This window comes from Ailuropoda melanoleuca, chromosome 10 (genome assembly GCF_002007445.2).
Source record: "Ailuropoda melanoleuca isolate Jingjing chromosome 10, ASM200744v2, whole genome shotgun sequence".
Classification (NCBI taxonomy): domain Eukaryota; kingdom Metazoa; phylum Chordata; class Mammalia; order Carnivora; family Ursidae; genus Ailuropoda; species Ailuropoda melanoleuca.
The window spans coordinates 110,214,442-110,240,257 of NC_048227.1; the positions used below are offsets into that span (position 1 = coordinate 110,214,442).

Sequence of the window (25,816 nt, forward strand, 5' to 3'; positions counted from 1 at the left end):
TCTTGCAAATTAAACAGGTAGACTAATCAGTCATTTTCCTAAGTTTCTTTGGTCATAGGGATCTTTATTTATTCATTCAAAATTATACCCAACTGGAACCCAATACATGAAACCAACAAAAGTGAGTTAATGCCCCTCATCAAAGAGGGACTGAGCATTTTTCAGAGGAGTTTCCACAGAGAGATGCCTCTACAGAAGCCCTGGCCAGTAGAACATCATAGGAAGACTGGGGCTGGAGTTCTTTCTGAGATACCAAAACTGTGTGTCCCTATGGCTCTTCCAGGCCATTGAAAAGTGTTGCTTAAAAACACCAAAGTTGAAAAAAAAAAAAAAAACAAAGCTGGAGGCATCACAATTCTGGACTTCAAGCTCTATTACAAAGCTGTGATCACCAAGACAGCCTGGTACTGGCACAAAAACAGACACATAGATCAATGGAACAGAATAGAGAACCGAGAAATGGACCCACAACTCTATGGCCAACCAAGCTTCAACAGTGCAGGAAAGAATATCCAATGGAAAAAAGACAGTCTCTTCAATAAGTGGTGCTGGGAAATTGGATAGCTACATAAAGAAGAATGAAACTCATCATTCCCTTACACCATACACAAAGATAAACTCAAAATGGATGAAAGACCTCAATGTGAGACAGGAATCCATCAAAATCCTAGAGGATAACACAGGCAGCAACCTCTGTGACCTTGGCTGCAGCAACTTCTTGCAAGATACATCTCTAAACGCAAGGGACACAAAAGCAAAAATGAACTATTGGGACTTCATCAAGATAAAAATCTGCACAGTAGGGGCGCCTGGGTGGCACAGCGGTTAGCGTCTGCCTTTGGCTCAGGGCGGGATCCCGGTGTTGTGGGATCGGGCCCCACATCAGGCTCCTCCGCTATGAGCCTGCTTCTTCCTCTCCCACTCCCCCTGCTTGTGTTCCCTCTCTCTCTGGCTGTCTCTATCTCTGTCAAATAAATAAATAAAATCTTTAAAAAAAAAAAAATCTGCACAGCAAAGGAAACAGTCAACAAAACTAAGAGGCAATCTATGGAATAGGAGAAGATATTTGCAAATGACATGTCAGATAAAGGGCTCACATCCAAAATGTATAAAGAACTTATCAAACTCAACACCCAAAAAAAGAATAATCCAGTCAAGAAATGGGCAGAAGACATGAACAGACATTTCTCCAAAGAAGACATACAAATGGCCAACAGACGCATGAAAAAATGTTCAACATCATTAGCCATCAGGGAAATTCAAATCAAAACCACATTGAGATACCACCTTACACCACTTAGAATGGCTAAAATTAACAAGATGGGAAGCAACAAGTGTTGGCGAGAATGTGGAGAAAGGGGAACCCTCCTACACTGTGGGTGCTAAGTTGGTACAAGCCACTCTTGGAAAACAGTATGGAGGTTCCTCAAGACATTAAAAATAGAGCTACCCTATGACCCAGAAATTGCACTACTGGGTATTTACCACAAAGATACAGATGTAGTGAAAAGAAGGTACACATGCACCCCAATGTTCATAGCAGCATTGTCCACAATAGCCAAACTGTGGAAGGAGCCGAGATGGCCTTCAATAGACTAATGGATAAAGAAGATGTGGTTCATCTATACAATGGAATATTACTCAGCCATCAGAAAGGATGAATACCCACCATTTGCATCAACATGAATGGGACTGGAGGAGATTATGCTGAGTGAAATAAGTCAGTCAGAGAAAGACAATTATCATATGGTTTCGCTCATATGTGGAATATAAGGAATAGTGCAGAAGACAATAGGGGAAGGGTGGGAAAACTGAAGGGGAAGAAATAAGAGAGGGAGACAAACCAAATGAGACTCTTGACTCCAGGAAACACATTGAGGGTTGCTGGAGGGGAGGTGGATGGGGGTAACTAGGTGATGGACATTAAGGAGGGCATGTGATGTAACAAGCACTGGGTGTTATACGCAACTAATGAATCAGGGAACATTATGTCAAAAACTAAAGATGCAGTGTATGTTGGCTAATTGAATTTAAATAAATTTTTTTTAAAAAAAGCGTTGCTAGCCTCTCAGGGGAGCAGGGTTTCTTTTATATATAGATATCTGTATCTATATGTATAATTTTATATTTTTTTATAAATATGCTTTTATATTTATATATATATATATTTAGATTTTATTCAAATTCAAGTTAGTTAACATGTAGTGTATCATCAGCTTCAGGGTAGAATTTAGTGACTCATCAGTTGCATATAACAGCCAGTGCTCAGCACCACACGTGTCCTCCTTCATGCCCATCATCCAGTTACCCCTCCCCCCATGCACCTCCCCTCCACAACCCTCAGGGTGTTCCCTAGACTTGATAGTCTCTTATGGTTTGTCTCACTCTCTGATTTTGTCTTATTTTATTTTTCCTTCCCTTCCCCCAAGTTCATCAGTGCACAGGCCTTGCTGAGCTCATGTTCCTTCCTAAACGTGGGGGGTCTGACTGGGGCCTGCTGATCGCTGGGGGCTGGAGTGGAAGCAGGAATTCCCTCCTGTCTGTTGTTTACGTGGCCATATCCTGAGGCTTCAGAGGTGCCTGGCTGCTTCCTTTTGCCCTCCTCCTGGTGGCTGGCACATTTTATTCTTCTGAATTTCCCAAGTGAATGGTCCAGAAATACCATGGGGCCCAGGACTGTGCTTCTGAGTCCGTGTAGGAAGCTGCAGGATAAGCAAGAATGAGAGGGACAAAGACTGTGGTTCAGCTTGCAGTGGAGAGGTGGGCAGACATTTTGGTCCTGGAAGGGCCTATGACCACAGCTGCTGGATTCGGGTGGCTAATTCAGAGGGTGAGGGGTTGACCGACAAACCCACTGAGGTATGAGATCCTGTCCTAATAAGATAAAGGATCAGGGACACAGTGTCTGGCCATTTAGGACATTGAAATAAAAGCATATTTCAGGGAAGTAACTATGTGCTCAGGAGAGACTCTTACACCGAAGAACGAGAAACCAACTTCCAGCCACCATAAAGGAAGCACCAACTTGGCTCCAACTTCTAAGAACTTCGGTATTCATTTCAGAAGAAGACTCTTCCACCAATGTTCCTGTAGAGTCCAAGCGCCCTTGTGGGATGACTGACAGGCTGTTGTTCTGAACTTGCGTGAGACATGATGGCAGAGGTTGTGTCCTGAAAATTCACAGAAGGAACTCCCCCATGTCCCCAGCCATGTTGACCTTCCCTGAAGGAGGCAGGCCCAGGAGGGTGTTTGGTCAGATGAGTGCCAGACGCCTACCATGGGGCTGAACCTCTCATGGTTTGTTCCCTCTGCTGTACCCTAGGACAAGCGATGGCATGAGGAAGAATTTCCCAAGGTACTTCTCTGGTCTGTGCGTCACCTGCCGCCAGTCCTTCTGCCCCTCACAGCCAAGCCCTGAAGGACACAATAGCATCCGTCCTCAGGAGAAGCTGGGAGGTCGTCCCTCTCAGAGCCTGTGTGGACCCCATCAGTGGTGGAGTCAGAAAAGGGATGAGTGTTACAGAACAGGACCTAACACGGAGTGTGACAGCAAAGGGGCCTCTCTGAACTCTGAGGGTCCCCAAAATGAGGGCTTCACATGTGGGGCCAAGGAGGGGTGGCATTCTTCTGGAAAAAGAGAGGCAGGATCCAGGATGTGGACAAGAAGATAGAAGCTAGGAGACAGACACGTTGGAGGAAAACGGGCACCGCTGAATTCTGCCCCACAACCTACTTTATGCCACCTTGGCCCTTCAGAGACAGGTTGAGTCATTTTTGTCTGAATCAGGTGGTCATTTCTGATTAAAATCAAATTCTGTTGTACGCGGTCCGTCAGTTCATACATGAAAAGGATCAAGGAGGTCAGTAATTTGACTTAATTTTTCAAATTAAAAATGAGTTAGGGCCTTTGTAATCTCTCCTCTGAGCCATTTCAAACACCCTAATTGTCCCCCCGTGCCCCTCCAGTGCCCACCTTTGCCAGCACGGGGCCCCTGCCCCCTGATCCCCACAGCACCCCACAGCCACAGCAGACTTTGTCCAACTTCTGGTTTACAGAGCAGTTGCTCTCAGATTCCAGGATGAACCAGAATCAGCCAGAGAATGTGTAAAAACCACAGATGTGTGATCCCACCTCCTCAGCGACCACATCGGAATCTGTGAGTGTATTAGTTCCGATTGCTGCCCTGACAAATTGCCACACTTAATGGCCTGACACAGCATCAACTGTTCACCCTACAGTTCCACAGGTCACAAGTCTGAAAGGGTCTCACAGGCCAACAATTCAGGTGCCCGCAAGACTGGTTCCTTGTGGAGGCCCCGGGGAGAATGCACGCCTTCCCCAGCCTCCTTGGCCTGTGGCCCCTTCCCTCGTCTTCGAAGAACATCACTCCAACCGCCACTCCCCTTTTCTCTTAGACTGCCCCCTCCCTCTTCCACTTACGAAGACCCTCATGACTGCATTAAGGACCACCTGGAAGGGAAAAGTCCCTTGTGCTGTGTAGGGTGACATTCACAGGCCCAGGGACTGCTGCACGGAAATCTTCGGAGACCTCCTTCTGTCAGTGACAGTAGGCATGACACTTGGGCATGTGTCTTTTCAACAGGCACCCAAAGCTTGAAAGCTGCTGGACAATGAGATCCATCCAAACTTACCCCAGGCACCCAGCCCCACAGCACTCATGCTCCGGCACAGGCTGAGCCCTTCCCAGCCTCAGACCTTAGGAATGCGTCCCCTGGTGTGTACCTGAAACCCTCCTGCTTCACCTGCAAGTCCCCACTCCAAGTGGCCTCTTCTCAGTGACATCTTCTAGTTCTCACTGGAATTGCTACCATGTTATTAAAAAATGAAATGATTCTGTACCATTTATTAAGCTGCCCCTTCCCTGAGCCTGCACTGGTACCCCTCGGTCTCCCACTGGACCCTAGGGCCCCCAAGGATCCCAAACCACAGAATTAACCTCTGCCACAGAGCCTACCCCAGCGTCCCACCCGAAGTCTGCTCTGATGGGACGTTGTTAAACATGGAGCCCCCCCCCATCTTCTCTTGCCACACGGCACGCTCCCCTGGACTCCTTGCACCAGCAACACCTTTCTCTGCACTGAGTCAAAGTCCACTTTTGTCAGACATGCTCCCGTAAGATGAGCTCCTTGGCATTTACCTGATTAGTCTCTGCATCCCACAGGCTTCACTGGTCAGTCAGCGGTTTGGGAACTGCAAAAGCATCAGGACCCAGCCAAACCAAAGCTCCATGAGGTGGCCAAGCTGTGACCCTGGACCCACCTTGCAGCTTGTCTGGCTGTCCCCGGGGCAGCCCTCCCAGACATTCCACATCCTGGCACGCACGGAGAGTCTGGACATCGGTGCCGTCCCCCTAGTTGAGAGCATAACACTAATTACAGCCAAGGCACAGATGTTCCAGGAGCCCAGGGCCTGCAGACCTGCTGAGGACTGCAGGGGGCTAAGCCAAGCCCCTTCTGAGGCTGGCGGATTAACACCCCCTAGGCATCCACATCCCAATCCCCAGAACCTGGCAAGGGGGGTTTGGGTTGCTAGTCTGCTGACCCTGAGATGGAAAGAGTGTGCTGGATTATCCAGGATGGCCCAACGTGATAAGGTCCTTAAATGCGGAAGAGGGGACAGGAGAGGAAGCCAGAGTGGTATATGTAAGAAGGACCCAGTCTGCTGTTGCCAGCTGTGGGCATGGAGGACAGCAGCACGAGCCAAGGACTGTGCATCCCTCTAGGAGCTGGAAAAGCCACAACAATGAACATGAACATGGGTTCTCCCCTGGGGCCTCCCAATACCCCAGGGGCAGCAGCATAAGGCCCCCCAGGGAGGAAGGAGATGCTTTAGGAAAAAATTAAAAGGTTTCACATTAACTAAGTTTAAGAGAGAAATAGCTCAGAGCCTATAAAAAAAGTGTTTTTCCTTAGAAAATGAAAAGTGTATTTATTTATATTGTATCAAATGTAAAAAAGACTATCAATAATAATAATAATCCACACTTGTGTCCAGATTTCGAGTTTGCAAAGCACACTGACATATGTCGTATTATATGGGCCTCTAAGCAAACCTCTGAGAAGTTGGGTGTCACAGGCGGGTCTGTGGCTGAGCGCGGTCAGGCCCTCACTTGATGCCCCCAGCTATCCACGCAGCTAAGAGCCGGGGCCGCCTCTGACATCACACCAGGACTACATCTCGGGGTTTGTCGACAAATGTTCAGAGGCATTAAAGACAAATCTTTAATCCTGAAAGACAGAGATTATTTTCAAAATTAAACTCAGTTCATTCTCCAAAACTCAGAAACAAAAGCAGTAAGAATGTAATTAAGTGATACTCCAAAACTGTTTTTTTAAAGATTTTATTTATTTTCTTGAGCGAGAGAGAGCACAAGCTGGGGGGGGGGGGCGGCACAGAGGAAGAAGCAGATTCCCCACTGAGCAGGGAGCCTCTGGGGCTCAATCCCAGGACCCCAGGATCATGACCTGAGCCAAAGGCAGACACTCAAAAAACTGAGCCACCCAGGCATCCCTCCCCAAAATTGTTTTATATTGCTCTATCTGGGTGGACCCAGAAAAGCCTATAAACAGAATAACTGGGAAAAAAACACATGGGGAATGGCCTTTAGAAGTCTTTCTGGGGGATGAGGGAATGACCAGAACATCACCTGACAGCAACCCTCCCTCTAACCCTGCTCCAACCAAGTTCATTAAATCAGCAAAAATCATGGTCTGGACATTCTCTCCCTCGAAAGAACAAAATGATCTCTGCAGCAGTGGGATAATGTGCCTCGTTGCACCTGCCCTGCTCCCTCACCTGCTCTTTAATTGGGAAGCTCAGCGTCCAAGGCCTGTGAGGAGTGCCCCCACTGCCCAGCCCCCTTTCATTAGTGTGCACTCTTAATTGATTAAATGGATGATTGATTATCAGGCTTGAGACGTTTGTTTTCCAGATCCTCGTTTGCTTGGAATGGAAAGTGATGTTTAACCTTCGTTAGGAGTGCAGCAGGCATCCATCACTGCCCCCTGCCCTTGCAGACATGATGTGAGGGGCTACTGCAGGCACCAAGCCCATAATTGTCGCCAGCCTCCCCTCTAGCAGGTGCGCACCCTTCATCCGTTTTTCTGTCTGATGTGGGCGTCCCCAGCAGGCTGTTGCCAGATGCTGCTTCCACGGGACACGCTATTCCCACCATTCAACAAAAAGCCACTCAAGTCCCCATCTTCTGGCACCGCACTGAGCTCCCCTCCCAAACACACCAATGGTCCAAGACCATGATCCAAGTGAGCTACAGCCCCCTTAGGGAAGAGGCCACAATGACAGGGCGAGGGGACATCACCTGCAGGACACAGGGAATGATGTCCATCTCCCCCATCCTTCCTGACTTTACCTTTCCCTAAAGGATAAAATCAAGTAAGCCAACAATGGGGCTGTACTCCAGAAAGAGGCTCAAGAGCTGTGGGATGAGGGCTCAGAGGGTACGCACATGCCCCCTACCCAGTCTTATGGTTTACACTGACCTGGAATTCACGTGTCACCTACAGACTGTCTCCATTGACTTGGGTCTCAGGCACAATGTCTGCTGACTCTATACGAATCTTCAGTGAAGGAGAAAGCCTTTTTTTAAATTTATTTAAATTCAATTAGTCGACATATAGTCCATCATTAATTTCAGATGTAGAGTTCAATAATTCATCAGTTGCACATAACACCCAGTGCTCATTACCTCACATACCTTCCTTAATGCCCACCAGCCAGTTTTCCCATCCCCCCACCCCCTCCCCTCCATCCACCCTCAGTTTGTTTCCCATAGTTGAGAGTCTCTTGTGGTTTGTCTCCCTCTCTGATTTCTTCCCATTCTGTTTTCCCTCCCTTCCCCTAAGATCCTCTGTGCTATTTCTTACATTCCACATGAGTGAAACCATATGATAATTGTCTTTCTCTGACTGACTTATTTCATTCAGCATAATACCCTGCAGTTCCATCCACATCGATGTAAATGGTAGGTATTCATCCTTTCTGATGGCTGAGTAATATTCCATTGTGTGTACACACACACACACACACCACATCTTCTTTATCCATTCATCAGTCAAAGGACATCTTGGCTCTTTAGTGAAGGAGAAAGTCTTCCTCTCAGTGACCATCTACAGAAAATGGTCAGTGATAATACTGTCCCGTGGTAGTAACATTGTATCTTTACAGTAACATTGCATCATGATAGGACCACTGTCTCATGGTGGGAACATTGTAACATGATGGGAACACTGTAACATGATGGGAATGCTGTTCCATGGTGAGAACACTGTAACATGATGGGAACACTGTAACATGATGGGAATGCTGTCCATGGTGGAAACACTGTAACATGGTGGTAACCCTATACTATGATGATTACACTGTCCCATCATGATGTCTGGTAACAGCTGCACCAAAGAGCAGGAAAGTAAGGAACACAGTTGACACAGATCCCAACCTGGATATGAGAAAGCATGTGGAGAAATGAGAATGAGCTTGGCCAATCCAGCTGTATGGAGGCCCTTCATGTAGTCCAGCTGGGCCTGGGAGTTGGGCATAAAATCAAACGTGAAGCAGGGAGTCCTATGTGACTGTCACGTGCATGACTTAGCCACAGAGCCAAAGCTTCACTCACCCATCCTTGAAGTTGACAGGGACTTCTCTGTAGGTGTGGGTCTACAGGGGAGTGTCTCTGCCATCTTTCTTGCTCCACCCACAAATTCCCAGTTTATCTTTCTTTAAAGTTAAGCAAGGACTGGAAGTCAAATGTGAAGCATATATATTTTTATCATTTTTCCCTCAATCTTTTAACAGGTGTCTTACCCATGGCAAATTTAGAAGCAATGTTTTTAGCAACTTGAGTTTATCAAATCTTTCCAAAACATTTAACTTAATCATCATAAAGACATCAATTCTTTCTTTTTTTCAGACTTCACTGATTTGCATGCCACTTAAATAAATTATATAATTACAATAATGGTCAAAAACAGATTCAGGGCCGAACACACTAGTTTTGGTAGCAGTAAATGGGGCCAGCAATGGTCATGGAGCTTTGGCTGCCAGGCCTTGCAGGAGGTGTGAGGCAGACTGGCCAACCCGGACAGCCCAGCACACAGGGTGGGACCAGGGCATCTACTGTACCAAGGGTGGTCGGGGTCATGTAAGCATCTTAACTTCTGCCTGGAGGGAGGGTCTGCTGTGCGAAGGCCAACATCAAGGGCCACTGGGTACAATATGACTCTTGCTGATGCCCCCAAGTTGTAGGCCAGGAAATATCTGTTGCCCAACTAAGCAAATCACAAATTCAGGCTAAGAGGTACATGTTTACCTTTGCCACAGATGATTAATGATCAAACTAGAGTTTGGGGACTTCAGGGTTTTCCTAAAAGTGAAAAATAAACCAGAAACCTCCAGGTTTCTAAAACCCTTCAAGAGAGTTCACATGTTTGGCATTTACTTTATTTGGGCAGATTTTTCCAACTGAAAACCTTTCTGGATTTACATACATGTGTGTATGTATAACGCATACGTGACATGTTCTTATGTGTAACTGAAATGTGGAGTAGTAAGCCCGGCCACGGTCAGCTTGCTCACTATACACGGTACCTTGTCAGCATCTCTGGGTGCCTGCAGCGTCACCGACATGCATGTGTCCTCTGAATTTTGCTCAGAAGATGCCCACAGCAGCAGAAGCTGATGCCACCCACCCCCACCTCCACCCACCCAGCCCACACTGCCCACCGGTGCATCAGACAACATGCAAAGAACAAGCGCCTACAGGAACCAAAGCATCTCCAGTCTAAGCAAATACGACTCGTGCTCGTGCCAGCCACACACTGTTGCTGGCCCTCCCAGAAACAGCGCAATTGTCCAAACCCCCTCCAGGTCCTGCACTCAGGCTCCTGGGCCTGTGTTCCAGATCGGAAGCCGCACTGAGGGAATGGGCGATGGCTTCGTTCAGCACCAGCCCTGCAAGCCCTCAGACCCACTCTCGTGAGGCTCTGCACCCTGCCACACTCACTGTGACCCTCCTGGGGACTCGATGACAAGAGTCCAGCTTGCATACCACTCCTCCAGGAATGGCTTTGTATCTGGATTTTTGTGTTACTGAAACTTTCCAGGACAAAACTGACCGGGAGAACCAACCTGTTGGTGGCCCTCCCAGCATGGCAGCTCAGGTGAAAGAGACGAGATGCACTGGGAAGACCCAGGGATGTGCCCTGCTCCCAAAGCCAGACACAGAGATGTCCCCAGTCCCCCTCGCAGTGAGAGGACAGACTTGCCGAAGAACAGGCAGCCCTCAGTCCGGTCAGGAAGGGGCATGGAGTCTGCCCCGTTGTGGGTCCTCATTAGCCCCCCGTGGAGAGCCAACCAAGCAGCAGGTCAGCCTCCTACTGCCTGACCCCTGCCTCCGCTCATTCTTCCACAGATTAATTCCCCAAGCTGACAAATTACAGTGCCCGGTGTACCCAGGGTCACTCAGTCACACTGGGTTCTGGTCAGTGTCAACCAGGGCTTTACCTAAGGGTTGGGGGAAAGTGATGGAGGAGAAGGTATCCAAATGCACAGGTGTGAGCTCAACCCAGAGAGGGGGCTGCGCAGGGAGAACTTTCTCAAGAACTTGCCAACAGCACAATAGGACCAGACGTGATTGGGGTGATGGGAAAGTCCTTTGCCCCAGACTCTTTGGGACATTTGAATATGCAGGAGGTCCTCCACGAAGAAAGATACGAGTTATAGAAGCTCTGTTTCAGGACGAGGGTGCTGTTACCCAGAATAGCATCTTGCATTTGTGCAATATTTTGCAAAAATATATTTCACATACATCCGTCGTTTACCCTCTCAAACTGCAGGTAGTAGGAGAGCAGAAATTACTATCCCTGTTTCTCGAATGGAAAAGCTGAGACATGGCATTCAGAGTCATGACCAGCTCCAGGCTGAGGACGAGGTTCCTCCTGTTGGGCAGCCCCGGCCCACCTGTCATGTTGCAGTTTCTAAGACTCACTACGCGCCAGGGTATTTGGGACCAAAAGAAGGATGTACCAATTAGGTAAGCACAGCAAATCAGCTGAAGTGCTTTCACCGAGACTTTCTACCTGCAAACCTTGGTGTAACAAGTAGTGAGCGACAGGTGGAGAGTGTGGGGTGGGGCCAGCTCCCAAGCCCTCTCTAACCAGGAGGTAAGATGCAGGTTCTGAGACATACGCACAGCCCCATGGGGAGTGTCCAGGAGCTGGCAGACTCCTGGGAAGTACTCTGAGAACCAGCTCTGGAGCAAGGTGACGCTGCCTGTGCCGAGGCCGTCGCAGCAGACCCCTTCCGCGGCCTGTTCCACTCCCCCGCGTCTGCAGCGCCTGCTCCTGCCAGAGGGACAGAAACATGGAAGACCGGGGAAGGGCTCATCCCCACGTGGAGGAGGGCAGCCCCTGGGCCCCGTCCCTGTCCTTTCATCTGACTCAGGTTGGGGTGCAGGTCCTCTGGGGTGTAGCCCTGGCATCAAGATTTCAAACCTTCCCCAGGATTGTAAGGGGCAGCCCAGCGGAGACACTGACCAGACACCGTGGGAGACACTGACCAGACACCGCATGGTACCGGACCTGTGGGACACGCCCAACAGTGACAGTAGCATGAAATGGTTTCATACAATCCTCGTGACAACCCTTTGAAGACACCATTACCACCCCAACACAGATAAAAACATCGAGACCCAGGAGGGTAGGGGCTTGCTTGAGGCCATTCAGCGGTGAAGAGTGCAGGCCATCTGAACTTCGGCTTTCCTTCACCCTGAGCCGTGCTCCTGCCTTTGGGTACGCGTTCTCCCCCAAATAACTGGCGAGACTGAGGAGACTGTCGTCACAAACCTCTCTGCAGTCACTTGGTTCTGCACCAACGGAACATTCTGGTCTATCAGGGAAGTCGTGGTTCTGCAGATTCTAACTTCCATGTCTATTTTGTGTGACCGTACCCATTATAACTGTATTCCACACGTATTACACGCGTGCATTTGTGTATACGGACATCTAGAGCTGCGCGTGTCTCTCGTGCCGTAAGCTGTAAAACATGCCTCTCTGGGCAACAGAAAGATCACGTCAGCACACACATGTCTCAGTGTTGCTCTTAAGACCGTGAATTGATGCTGCGGCCTGGATATCCCCTCGCAAGGCATTCCCAAGTCTCAGAACTTGAACGCACAGACGCGCGGGCTCCAGCTGTCTGAAGCCTGACTCCGCTCTCCACCGAAAGGGTGGCATGAGACATCTTCTCGTTTTACATACTTTCATTTTTATAACAGCATCCCTTTTGTCAGAGCTGCAGTAGGCAGGTGCTGACACGGCAAAGGATAAGAACAACGTGAGGACCAGCCAAAACTCCCTCACTCTTGTGGCCCGTTTTCTGCATTTTTGTGGGGTGATCATTTCACACCCTGTACCAAGTCCACCCACACCTTGGTGAGGCCAGCCCCTCACCACTGAGCTGCCTTGAAGGGTCCCTCCTCCTTCAGAGGGAGGAGAGGACGTGGCCTCAGGCTTTTGTTCTCAGCCTGAGACTCACACCGTTGTGTTCCCAGTTAAAGGGAAAATCTGCAGGCTGGGGCTGCAGGTGTCCTGTCAGAGGGAGCTGGTGTTCACAAGCTGCAGAGTGAACGCAGTGGCCACACGGTCTCCAGGGAGAACGTGGAAAAACGCTGACTCTCCCACGGTGGCTGGGTCCTGCGTGCCCTCTGCTTTCAGCTAAAACCCTCACGGCAGGGTGACTCTCTGGCGGCACACACAGCCACCCAGGGACGGGGTGGCCGAGGGCCAGCGTCCACTTAGAAACACCCCCCTTATTCGGAAAGCTTCCCCTCGTCTCATCTCCTAATCCAGGACAGGGAGACTCAACTTCCAAGCCCCACATTCCTGGGACTTTAAAAATAAAGTCTGCGGGGAAGCCGAGGGCCAGGGTGAGCAATGGCCCAGAGTCAGGGATGTGCTGCCGGAATTTGGGGCAACCTGCAGCTGGCTGGCCTCGGCCTCCTCAGCCGCAGAGTCAGGACGATCCCCCGTGAGCTCTGAATGCCGCGCACGTCCTCCGCCCAGACTGTGGCCGTGGGTGCCGTGGGTGCCGCAGGCAGAGGCTGCCGAGCTGAGCGTGACTTTGTCTATGAAACAATCTGATCGGGCAGAAGGAGGGGAGAAACGTGGTCTCAAAGAGAAGCAACCTTGGGTCGGGGCCACCAACACCAAGGGTCAGGGAGCGGCAGCAATGCCGTGGGGAGCTCCTTTCAGCACGTTCTGCGAGCAGAGACGATACCAGAGGGGTGGGGTGAGTTAGTGCTCAGGGAGGAACAATTTGGTAAAACCTGAGATAACATTGAGAGATCCTGTCTCTTTGCTCTCAAAGGCCTTCGATTTTAGAATTTCTTTCGAACAGCTCAGGAAGGCAATTTCCTGCTCTTTTAGGAGAAAGAGAAACTGAAACTAAACAGGAATGAGTTTCCAACCACAGCGATGCTGGGCTCTTTTATTTCAGGGAAGACATTTAAACCCAGACTCATATCCCTTTGTTCAGAGTAAGAGGGAAACTTCCTGATGCCCTTAAACCCAACAGGGAGGCACAGAGCTGCTTCAGAGCCTGGGGCCCAAGGGTTCCGGCCCCTGGTGGGCACTGCTCTGCTTGGAGGCAGGTTGATGGCCTGCCAAGGGAGGGGTTGACCTCAGGCTTCTTCCTGCAGGGGTCCATGGGGTGTGCGCTCAGAAGCCCAGGCTGGAGCGGGGCAGGACCCATCCACCTGCTGCCCAGGCCTCTCCTTCGGCCCCAAAGTCTTCACTCCTCTGTAGTGACCACAGGAAGCTCAGCTGCTGATAAGCTAAGGGAGCAAATAAAGGCATTTAGAAAATCCTCCAAGAAACAGGTCTGACACCACATTCCGTCTGTGCAGCTCGTCCTCCAAGCAGGCCCTGCCTGTGCTCCCACCCCAGACGTGCAAGCAGGAGCAGAGGTGGGCAGGGGAGCTTCTAACCTTGAGTCTAAAAGTGAAAGATGAAGAAAGTTTAAAAATACCTTTAGGACCTAAAGCGCTCAGAACAACCAGTGTTCAATATTTGTACTTATTTCTTCTTTAAAAATCAAGACGCTGTGTTTCTGTGGCCAGACAGCTTTTCTCCCTGTGGGTCTCCTCAACGTGGGTGCCCTGCAGGTGGGGCGAGCAGCATTTCCTAGCACGCCCCCCACACCCCTGGATCCCCTCGCCAGAACTAGGGTTCCACAAAACTCTCTTTGGGAAATGGGCCCAATTCCTGGGGAGAATTCTGCCAGCCCGCCCTCCTGCTTGAGGAGAAATCAGGACGTTTTTCCGATGGCATCCCCAGTGAGAGCGTCTTCCTAATCTGCCCTGGGGTCAGGGGGGCTTGAGGAAAAGCGGTAGTGGATTTTGACTGAAGCTTTTCATTGACCGAATGGGCAGCTCTCCCTGCTCTAGGTCGTCAGCCAAATCCACAGCAGAAGAACAGGGCCCTCCTGCTCCCCTGCCGCACCCCTTCCTCAAGTCCAGGGCCTGAGAAGGGCCTGCTCCGGGAAGCACGCCGCCAGCGCAGGCCACCCAGACACCGCAGGGAGCGGCCGCGGACTTCAGGGTGTGGATTTCCAAGGAGGCGCCAGCTTTGTGGCCGCTCTGACTCAGCATTCCCCCGGCGCGAGGACAGCTTTCCGAGACCCCCACCGTGGCGCAGGGCCCGTCCAGCTGGAGGGGACAGGCCAGGAGCGCCCATCAGAGCCCCTCCCAGCTTCAGCTGCAGTATAAACAACACCTAAGCCCGGGTCTGTGGCCTCATGTAGCCAAACAGAAATCACAACAACCTTTTCCTTGTTTAGATATTGTAAGAATAGTGGCTTGATGATTACTTTGGCCCGTACAGGAATAACACCTAGAAATAGGAGATTAAAAATGAGCACATAACCACCGTATTTGCCCAACTCTAGAGAATTGTGAACTCCCCTTCTACAGTCTTCACTTCCCCTAGGAAATTGCGAAGTGAGCTAAAACTTTTAGGAAGTAGATCCACTCACAGGGTCCCTGGGCCCTCCCGCTGGGTGTGGATGCAGGTGTAGACACAGGGTCCCTGGGCTCCCGCTGGGTGTGGATGCAGGTGTAGACACAGGGTCCCTGGGCCCTCCCGCTGGGTGTGGATGCAGGTGTAGACACAGGGTCCCTGGGCCCTCCCGCTGGGTGTGGATGCAGGTGTAGACACAGGGTCCCTGGGCCCTCCCGCTGGGTGTGGATGCAGGTGTAGACACAGGGTCCCTGGGCCCTCCCGCTGGGTGTGGATGCAGGTGTAGACACAGGGTCCCTGGGCCCTCCCGCTGGGTGTGGATGCAGGTGTAGACACAGGGTCCCTGGGCCCTCCCGCTGGGTGTGGATGCAGGTGTAGACACAGGGTCCCTGGGCCCTCCCGCTGGGTGTGGATGCAGGTGTAGACACAGGGTCCCTGGGCCCTCCCGCTGGGTGTGGATGCAGGTGTAGACACAGGGTCCCTGGGCCCTCCCGCTGGGTGTGGATGCAGGTGTAGACACAGGGTCCCTGGGCCCTCCCGCTGGGTGTGGATGCAGGTGTAGACACAGGGTCCCTGGGCCCTCCCGCTGGGTGTGGATGCAGGTGTAGACACAGGGTCCCTGGGCCCTCCCGCTGGGTGTGGATGCAGGTGTAGACACAGGGTCCCTGGGCCCTCCCGCTGGGTGTGGATGCAGGTGTAGACACAGGGTCCCTGGGCCCTCCCGCTGGGTGTGGATGCAGGTGTAGACACAGGGTCCCTGGGCCCTCCCGCTGGGTGTGGATGCAGGTGTAGACACAGGGTCCCTGGGCCCTCCCGCTGGGTGTGGATGCAGGTGTAGACACAGGGTCCCTGGGCCCTCCCGCTGGGTGTGGATGCAGGTGTAGACACAGGGTCCCTGGGCCCTCCCGCTGGGTGTGGATGCAGGTGTAGACACAGGGTCCCTGGGGCTCCCACTGGGTGTGGTTGCAGGTGTAGACATAGGGTCCCTGGGGCTCCCACTGGGTGTGGTTGCAGGTGTAGACACAGGGTTGTCTGCACTCACCAGTATGGTGGAGCCCTTTGCTCGACCTCAGCAGGCATCAGGTCACACCTGGGGTCTCTGGGCCTTCCTGAGGTGACCCTTGCGTAAGCTGCACGGTTTGGTTCGGTTCGCAGTGGTGCCTGCTGCCAGCCCACATATGGCATGGAAGGATCTCGTTTCTCTTCTGCTAACACAGGGCGTGTGGGAGCCCCTGGGTGTGCCTGCAGGTGATCACCAGCCCTTGCTCACCCTCTCCTCTCCCTTCAGTGACCACGCACATTGTGGGTGTGAGTTTAGGGGGGTGGCAGGACTAGCAGAGCCCGGGCTCCGTGCACTGGGCACAGGGTTCGAGCCTCTCCCGCTGGACCTGTGAACCCCGGTCCTGCCATATGCAGAGCCCTGGGAAGAAGGAAGCAGGTAGTCACAGCCCGCCTTGTGCTCCCCGTGCAAGGAGCCCATGATGTGCCTGACCCCGTTCTGGCTGGTTTTGCACTAATCATTCACTGCAAGGTTTCCCAGTGTTTCACTAAGAAGGAAAAAATTTAAGTACTTCTTTATTGATTTCTTTTTTCCCCAAGGGAATGCAATTTGAAAGTAACCAAAGCGAAGTCAGCGAGCAGCTACCGTGTACCAGGTCGAGATGGTGGTGTCCCAGAGCTTCCAGGAGTCAGGGCCCATCGGGCCGCGGAAGGTCCCTGCAGTCCCCTCACCTGTTCTTACCTCTCTTGGCCAGCGTTTGTGAGAACTCCCTGTGAGCTGAGAGCAACATGGGCGCACGGGGACAGGTGTTCCCTCGTGACCCTGTGTCCTGTCCTGTCTGGCAGTCTCCCAGGGACAGGGCCATTCACCCCACCACCCATCTGTCTGCCTTGGTTATAAGGATGGCAGTTCACCCTTAAAATGAAACCATCCTTCCTTCCTGATGATGCAAAGGTCCTGCATGTTTCATTGGCAAGTTCTGCTCTCCTATGAACTATTCATCAGCCCGAAGCATCCCTCCCTGGAAAGCGACCCTATCTCCACCACAGCAGAGTTGAGACTTCCGGAGGGGATGGAGTAGAGGCCATTGCATTATTCATGTCATGGGGGCCAGGGTCTTCAGTGTCCCTTCATCCACAGCAGCCAGAAGAGTCATGGTTGCCGTGACTACTCTAAGGAGGTCTTTCAGGTGTTGGTGGATGGATTACCTTGTAACGTAATCCACACCATCACCATGAAGGCTTCCTGGGGACTAAGGAGGGATGGCCGCTGTGCTGCCAGGGCCAGAGGGAGAGGAGGGCCCAGCCTTGGGTAGAGTGCCAATGCGGGTCCAGCTCGGGCCGCGGGCAGAGCCCGGGTGTGGGGTCATTGTCTTGGTGAGACAGTCAAAGAGCCAAGCCGCTGGTTTCATCATGCTGGCGTCTCCCGGTTAGTCCTGGAAAGCCTGGAAACAGGCAGAGGAGCAGGAAGTCCGAGGCCCTGCCGAGAGAGCCCCGGTCAGGCAGAGGGGCTGAGAGCTCTCGGAGGCCGCCCGCAGGGCGTTGGGACCCACGTTGCAGCCGAACCCCTCCAGCTGCCCCGTGAGCACTGAGAGGCAGCGCACAGACGCAGGGCACGTGAGGAGGGCTTTGCAGCCATCCACGGGACTGTGGTGTCTGGTCCACTGATCCTCCGGGGCCCAGAAGAAATCGGATGCAGTCGCACCTGCGGGCGGGCTAGAGGCTTGTGCGGAGACAGGGTGCACTGACTCGGCCCGAGGCCTTCCGTCCGCGCGGCACTGACTACCGGCTTGACGACGATGACAGGAGCAGCTCAGTGTGGGTGGGCGGCTCCTCAGACACCCAAGTGCAGGCCCTGGGGGCTGGGGGTGGGCGTCCTGGGCTGGAGCTGTGCCTTCGATGAGTTTGCTGGTCGTCAGAACGGGCAGCCTTGAGGGCCACGCCTGACGGAGACACCCGTGGGGACGAGCCCGAATACGGAGGCAGGGACGTCTGAGGACCAGCCGCTGGCTGAGATGGGTCCTCCCGGGTGGGGCGGCGAGCCACGGCGGCAGATGGGAGGCACAGAAACGCAGGCAGGCGGGGAGGGGCCCTCACGCGGTTGCCCACCACGAAATGCCGGCAGGTTCTCTCTCTGGGGAGGTGTCCTCCTGTTCTCCTCTTCGTGCTTCGTTTGCAAGCGTAAACATCTTACCCCTTTGTACTCAGAAAACAGCAGTTACTAAGACAGGCATGGCCTACACGCCTTGCTCACTCACCGACCCACGCTCCCGACAGGTCAGCCCCACCGGCTCCCTCATTCCTACCCCTGCCTATGCCCTTGTCTCTTCGGATGTAAGGGTCTCCCCGGCCAGGACCCAACATGCTGGTTTGGAAGTTTGGGCAGGAAGTTTGATCTCGACAAAGATTGGGATCTCTGCTTTTGGGAGGCCAGGTCACAGAGGGAGACAGGGCAGACCTTTGGTTCCCAAACAAACCCAGTGAGTGGCAGCCAGATGCCTGAGCGACTCCTCACGAACTCTAGGAATTCCTGGGCACCTTGATTCTCAGTGGGGTTCCCTGAGCAGAGCAGCAGATGCTGTGCCGGGTGCCATCCAGACCCCACGCTCCTCAGAACTAGGCTCCTCCGGGGCAGCTGGTCACAGGAGCTGTGCTCTTGGTCCAGATGCCACCAGGCTCTGTTCAGAGGTCTCTGGGGGCCACAGGGTACCACACGCCCACTCAGCTTGGAAACAGTGCACCTCCCTCTCCACCTCCTGTCTGTCAGCAAGGGGCCCAGGGCGCTGGGTGTAGGACCCACACACACGCCTCCACGCGACAAAGTTATTCTCAGTAACGATCATGGAATAAAACTAATAACAATGGCCAGAAAAGAAACACAGACAGGAATTCGCTAGTATTAAAATTTGTATACACAACCATGGCAGTAAAATAGAATTAAAAAGTAGTTAAAGCGGGGGCTCCTGGGTGGTGCAGTCGTTAAGCATCTGCCTTCGGCTCAGGGCGTGATCCCGGCGTTATGGGATCGAGCCCCACATCAGGCTCCTCCGCTATGAGCCTGCTTCTTCCTCTCCCACTCCCCCTGCTTGTGTTCCCTCTCTCGCTGGCTGTCTCTCTGTCAAATAAATAAATAAAATCTTTAAAAAATATATGTTTAAAAAAAAAGTAATGAAAGTAAAACAAATACTGCGTGACTGAGAAGGGGAAAGAGCCATAGATTAACACTTCTTCATTATGTGAATGTTTGTTTTGGATGAAGAGGGGAAACTGGCAGCATCCTCTCTGTGTCCCTGCCTTCCCCTCTGGACGCGACGACCGTGCCACCACCCGCGACACAGAAGTGGAAACCAGATGTGCGTTTCATCTGCCCCTTCGTCCTTTAGCTTGACCAGAGCTCTGATTTTAAAATTACTGGCTGGCTAATGGTAATAATGCGGAGCAAACCAAGTATTTAGCTGGGTTGATTGTTTTGAATTCTCTGCAGACGATGCCCCCAGGCTGCACAAAAGGGTCCCCACATATCCCAAGACAGCTGTGGGAAGACTCCAGGGTGGAAGGGCCTCTGGTCCAGCAAGAACATTTCTCACAAAGCCCAAAGCTCTGGACAGGCCACCGACTCTCACTTTAATGCATTACTCTGAGCCGTCTGCTCTTGCGGAGGCTGGGCTCCCCTGCTGGGACCACAGCACAGCCCAGTCCTTCCTCTGGTCAAGCTCACGCAGTCTCCGGACAGGTCCAGAGCTCTGTGGCTGGTCCGTGCAGTGGGGAAGGCCCAGACCCTGCTGTGGGTCAGAACAGCCTGCAGGGCCTGGCCAGCTCCAAGCCCCAGGGAGTGAAGGCAGAGGCTCCCCACTTCTGGACATCACCCAGTGAGCCTCCTGCCCAAATCTCCACCTGTTTCCCTAGCAACCCACCCTGAGACGTCTTTCAATTTGCAAAATATCAGGTCAAACAGAAGTTTTAGACTTTGTTATAAAAATAAAAAATAAAAATCTCGATTTATCAAAACATTCAAAGAATCCCAAGAACATACCACTGTGTAGGCAGGAAGGTTCAGCCGGTCTTCCTGGTGACATGTCTAGGCCCACAGCAGAGTCTCAGGCTGGGACAAGAGGGTGCAGAGGGCGCCACAGCCTCCCCGGCAGGGCAGCCCGCGGACCCCACGGTCAAGCAGACGGCATCCAGCACCTGCTGCCAGAAGGCACCAGTGAGCTCCGGCACACTCCCCTTGGGCCTGGGGGACAGAGGACACATGCGTCTGAGGCCAGGACCCCATGCCAGCAGCACGTGCAGCCACAGCTCCCCTGCTTCTGTGCTCATGTGGCACAGCAGCTGGTGGTCCTACCCAAATCCTGGCAGGGCAACCAGCGGTGCGGGATTCTGCCAAGGTCACTGCTGGCCAGCCCCTGGGTGAAGCTGAGCCCGTGAGTGCCCCGGGGCTGCTCTGGCTCTGCTGGTCAGGAGAGAGGGAGAGAGGAGATGCTCATCTCTTACACACCTGCCAGGCGAGGACTAGAGCCATCCCACCACCGGGGCTCCAGACATGTGGAGCAGGTGTCTGAAGCAAGTGTCTGTGGCAGGGGCGGCTGCCACTGAGCTGGCAGGATGCTGGGCCAGGGCCAGAGCTCAGCTGTCCCCCAAGCTGGACGGCTGAGGGACATAGGCCGTGGGGCGAGAGGGCTCGGAGTCCACCCTTAGCCCCAGTGCGGTGGGCAGCAGGGTGAGCCTGAGGGCCTTCCACGCACGTGGACAGATGGTGGTGGTTCTCCGGGAGAACTGCCATTGAAACTGTGAAGGTTCCAATAGCATCATTTTTCTTCTTCCCGCCATGCTGCAGGTCTAGCCTTCAGGGCTGGGAGGAGAGGGAGGCCATGCTTTGCTCCGGTTGTAAACAGCCATTACACTCATCTGAGGGGCTGCACAAACCTAATCACAGAGCTTGACGATGAAGACAGAGAACGCGTTTGCTTGTGATGGGGATGGACCTGAAGCCAAGGCCTAATCCATCCCTACAATGCAGGGCAGTTTCCAAGGTCACCTCCTGGTCTGCTTCCCCTCCTCCCCTCAGCAGCGGGGCAGGACCATACAGTGGGCAGTCTAAACTCAGAAGGCCACGTGGTCCTTGCATACAACATCACTGCACATGAAAGGGGTGAAGTTTTCAGGTTCAAGAGAATGAAAATAAGCCCTGATACTTTCCTGATAGAGACGCTACCGTGTGGAATACAGTGAAAAATCTGGGAGCCCATCGGGTTAAGGCAAATAACTAGGCTGACAGAAATCCCGCTCCTCCACATGGCCTGGTACCAAAGGGCAAAAGTGTCACCACTGAGATCCTTCTAGCCCATCTCTAAAGAAGCACCCAGGAGCTGAAGGACAAAACGGCCTCATAATGAACCCGGTGGAGGCCATGAGGGGACCACCCAGGCCCTGCTGCAGACACGGAGTGGACAGGATGCAGGCCCTGCTGCAGACACGGAGCAGATGGGACCCAGGCCCCTGCTGCAGACACGGAATGGACAGGACCCAGGCCCCTGCTGTGGACACGGAGTGGATGGGACCCAGGTATCCTGCTGCAGACACGGAGTGGACGGGACCCAGGCCCCTGCTGCAGACACGGAGCGGATGGGACCCAGGTATCCTGCTGCAGACACAGAGTGGACAGGACCCAGGTATCCTGCTGCAGACACAGAGTGGTAGGACCCAGGTATCCTGCTGCAGACACAGAGTGGTAGGACCCAGGTATCCTGCTGCAGACACGGAGTGGACGGGACCCAGGCCCCTGCTGCAGACACGGAGTGGACAGGACCCAGGGCTCCCACTGCAGAGATGGAGTGCATGGGGCCCAGGCCTCCTGCTGCAGGGATGGAGTGGATGGGGTCCAGGCCTCCTGCTGCACAGAGTGAGGGGACGGGGCCCAGGTGTCCTGCTGCAGAGAGAAAGTGCCTCACGCTGTTCTCACGCTGTTCCCATGCCCGATTGCATCCACACTGTACAGACTGTGCAGGACTGTGTCGATGCAGTCAGAACTGGTGCCTGTTTGCTGTGAAGGACCTGGCATCAGGCAAGGAAGGTCATTGTAGCCACTGGCACCAAGTTCCAGAGACTCGAATCGTTACAAAGAGCAAAGCTGTATCATCCGAGGTTCTCTGAAGAAGCAACGCTAGGTCAGTGCGTGTGTACATACAGAGAGATTTATTTTAAAGAATTGGCTCACACAGTTGTTGGGGCTGACAAGTCTGAATTTTGCAGAATAGGCCAGCAGGCTGGAAGCCCAGGCAGGATTTCTATGTTGCGGTCTGGAGGTAGGATTGCTTCTTTCCCAGGAAAATGCCGCCTTTTTCTTTGCAGATCTTCAAGTGCTTGGACGCAGCTCACACACTTTATGCAGGGTCCTCTGCTTTACACGAAGTGGACTGATCCAAATGCTAATCTCATCCGAATAACACCTTCATAGCAGCACTAGACTGGTGTTTGAGTGAACACTGAGGACTCTGGCCCAGCCTGGCGGACACTGTAAACTGACCATTCTTGGAACTGTAAGTCACCTACTCAGGTTCGGCAGCTGGCACTGCCAGAGGCCAGTCTGGAAGTCTGTTCCTTCTGTACATCCCCTCTGGGAAGCAGCAAGGTACCAGACCGTGATCCTGTGAAGAGTCCAGTGTCACAGAATTCCCTTTCCAGGGACAGACTTCATGTGTCCCTTCCAGGCTCGCAGCTTGCACAAAGGTTTTTCAGACGTCCACAGGGGAGGCCTTGGCCATGGTGCCCTTGTGGCAAGAATGGGGTCAGAACTCACATGCGACACAGCACAAAAAGTCACGGTGTCAGGGTTAGCTGGAGACACACCAGTGGAGGTGGCACTGGGGAGGCTCCCGTCTTGCCCTCCCCCTGCCCCCATGTTCTGGGAACCAGGAGGCCTGGCTCTCAGCCCCAAGTCCCCGCGGCTCCCTGGGCGTCTGACTGCAGCAACGATCTCAGCCCCAGAAGGGTTGGGGCATCAGTCACTTGAAGGTCATCCGCTCTGATATCCGGGACACGTGCCGAAGCCACGTGACACCTCTGGAGAGGAGCATTTCTAGCAACGAAAACCTGGCACGAGCCTTCCAAACCTGCACCCGGGCATGCCACTCCCTGGTGGGTCTCCTCCAGGGCCCGTAGTAGTTACTCTTGGAATGAAATCCATAGCCGTAAACACGAGTGGGATAGAAACTCTCTGCTGCCTTCTTCCAAGCCGTCTGAGCCTCCAACCCTAGCCGCTCTGCTCCAGGCAGCCATACTGACTGTCTCTCCATCCTGCAGACCCCAGGGCCTTCCCCACCAGGACCCCTCACCCCTGTCCCGGCCCTGGATGGCTGGCTCCTCTCTTCTTCCTGGTCTCACCAGGCAGGCTGCCTCCTCAGATGTCCCTGACCACCGGTCAGACAACCCCACCTGTTTGTTTCTTAGCAAAATTATCCTTCTTCAAGTGGGCCCCTCTGTGATGTTGTTTGTTCAGCAAGATGCCCCAGGGCCCCAGCTGCATCTGTAGGTGCTCAGAGAACAGTGAGCACCCGGCTTGAGGCTCCTGGGGGGCGCCAGGGACCCGTACCCAAGCAGCCGTCCACATCACACCCCTACCTGGCTTCTCTCTTGTGCTGACCCACGTCTCCTTGATAGGCCTGGGAGACCCCACGCAGCCAGCACACGTCCGGGAGCTCGTGTCTCCGCAGGAGGCAGTGGAAAGAATGCCAGGCAGGCATGAGGACAGCAGGCCCCGGACCCATCAACTTGTCACCGGGCCACTCCGGGCCCACTGTTCTGTCCTGTTTCTTCTCTCCTGATGGTAGTGTGATTGCACGGAGGGACCGATCTCCAGTTCAGAATTGTGTGGTCTCAGGCTTTGTCAGCCACTGTCTTTTGAAGGAATGCAAAGCCTTTAGATGACTGTGCAGCTGAAGTCTGGAAGCAGGCAAGCATGGCACCTTCTTCTATGACCTGTTGAGGCTGTCTCAGGCAACAGGACGCCTTCCTACAAAGTGCTCTTATTCAAGGGCGACTAGTAGGGCGAGAAGGTCACCACCATGGTGGGCACTGAGCACTTGTCATGTCTCAGGCTGGCAGCAAAGCTGGTGGTGTCCGTGCCCAGCACAGCCCTATGGGATTGCTGTGGTCAGGAACGGTCATGGGGTCAGTGCTGCCTGAGCAGGTGGGAGGCAGGCTGCTAAGGAACACACGGCCCCTGTCCTCATACTGTTTGTCAAGTGAGCACTTCTGCTAGGAAAGCCTCGCTGCCCAGCAGCCCCTACTCCTGGCCAGAGGCCTCCGTGGCCCCCGAGAATCCTGCGCCCCGTCAGCACCCAGCATGGAACTCTGTGCCCAGTGGTTCTCCTGGGGGCGAGGTGGGGGCGGGCCGAGAGGCTGCCTGGCTCTTCACAGTGACCCTGACTGCCAGTGCACCAACACCCGTAAGGCATGGGATGGACTCAGTCGGCGTTTGTTTAGCGAGTGAGTAGAGGCAAATATTAGCCTCTTAAATACTAATCTTCCAACTTAGATTTAACAGCTGAGTGAAAGGTGGTGCCTGGAATGACATCCTACAAGTAAGTCCAAGCCTCTCCCAGGTGTGTCTTGCTCATTTGTTAAACAAATATTTGTGCTTAGCACTGGTTAAAATGCTGGCGTGCCGTTCCACTGAGTCAGGCGTCATCATTTTTACACTATTTTTATTAAGTCCATTAAGCAAATGAAACTGCCAGAACTTTCAAATTAAAGTGTATAATACACAATTAAGGTAAAATTTCAAGAAACACAAACCCAGGCGGGATCCCTCACAAATATTCCCCTATCGTCTGTCATTCTTCAGTGGGTCTTTATTTTCTTCCAAAGGAAGACCGCCATTGAAGAAGAAGAGAATTTTACAGGCAATTTATGTGACACAAATATATAAATTCACATCCTGAAGACAAGCATAAATTAGCAAATCATTAGTCTTTTTATCACTGCTTCCAAAACCACTTCCTCCAGAACAGGCCTCCTATAGGAAAGCCATTTTAAAGGAAGACATACTCCTATTTATAGACTATAACTTAATAATTCTATTTCAAAGAAGAGAAATGCTTCCAATTTTACGTTTGCAAGCCAAGTATACACTGAAGCCCTTCCTCATCTGCACGTCTGACCCAGAAATGATAAGAAAAGGCACAAGGAGAGGCCTGCCCGCCCGCCCAGCTGCTGCCCCACACTGGTCAGGGGACAGAAGTGGGGGGCTCGGGGCAGGGGTGCCTGAGGGAACCCCGCAGGAGGAGCCACCCTGCCCGGGTCCTGCAGAAAGCTGCTCTCACCCAGGCAGACAGGGCAGTGACCGGGCCAGAGAAAGGTGGGGGTTCACACCTGGAAACCAGCAGCCCAGCTACCCTCACCCTCCAGACTCACCTGGAAATCGAGTCCTGGAAGCGGCCTTCACCACTGTCCCCGAGCAGACTTTGCACAGAAATGTCGTCTGGAAGGGAACGCCAGCTGCGCAGATGAGCTCACTTGGAGAGCGTTCAGACACTTAACGCTGAGATACTCCGTGAGGAGGACCGCGCGGAGCATTGCCGCCTGCGAGCACGGAACTCCGCGAGCAGGCAGGCAGGGTGCTGGCCGTAAGCACCAGGCGACGTCTCCGAGCCAAGCCAGGAGCACACGGCGCGTGCAAATCACGAGGGGGGTGGGGATGAAAAAGAACCAAGTGGAAATATCGGAAATTAAGAATATAATTGTTGAGATTTAAAGATTTGTTTAC

General features: G+C 52.9%; 1 long non-coding RNA gene across 1 annotated transcript; it reads right to left on the reverse strand.

The window, feature by feature from the left end:
• Window positions 1-13,640: 13,640 nt before the first annotated feature.
• On the reverse strand, window positions 13,641-25,538 carry LOC117804056. Its single transcript, XR_004628244.1, has 3 exons — window positions 25,465-25,538; window positions 20,084-20,284; window positions 13,641-13,868 (listed from the first exon to the last, which is right to left on the reverse strand). It is a non-coding gene; the product is annotated as an uncharacterized LOC117804056 (long non-coding RNA).
• Window positions 25,539-25,816: the final 278 nt, after the last annotated feature.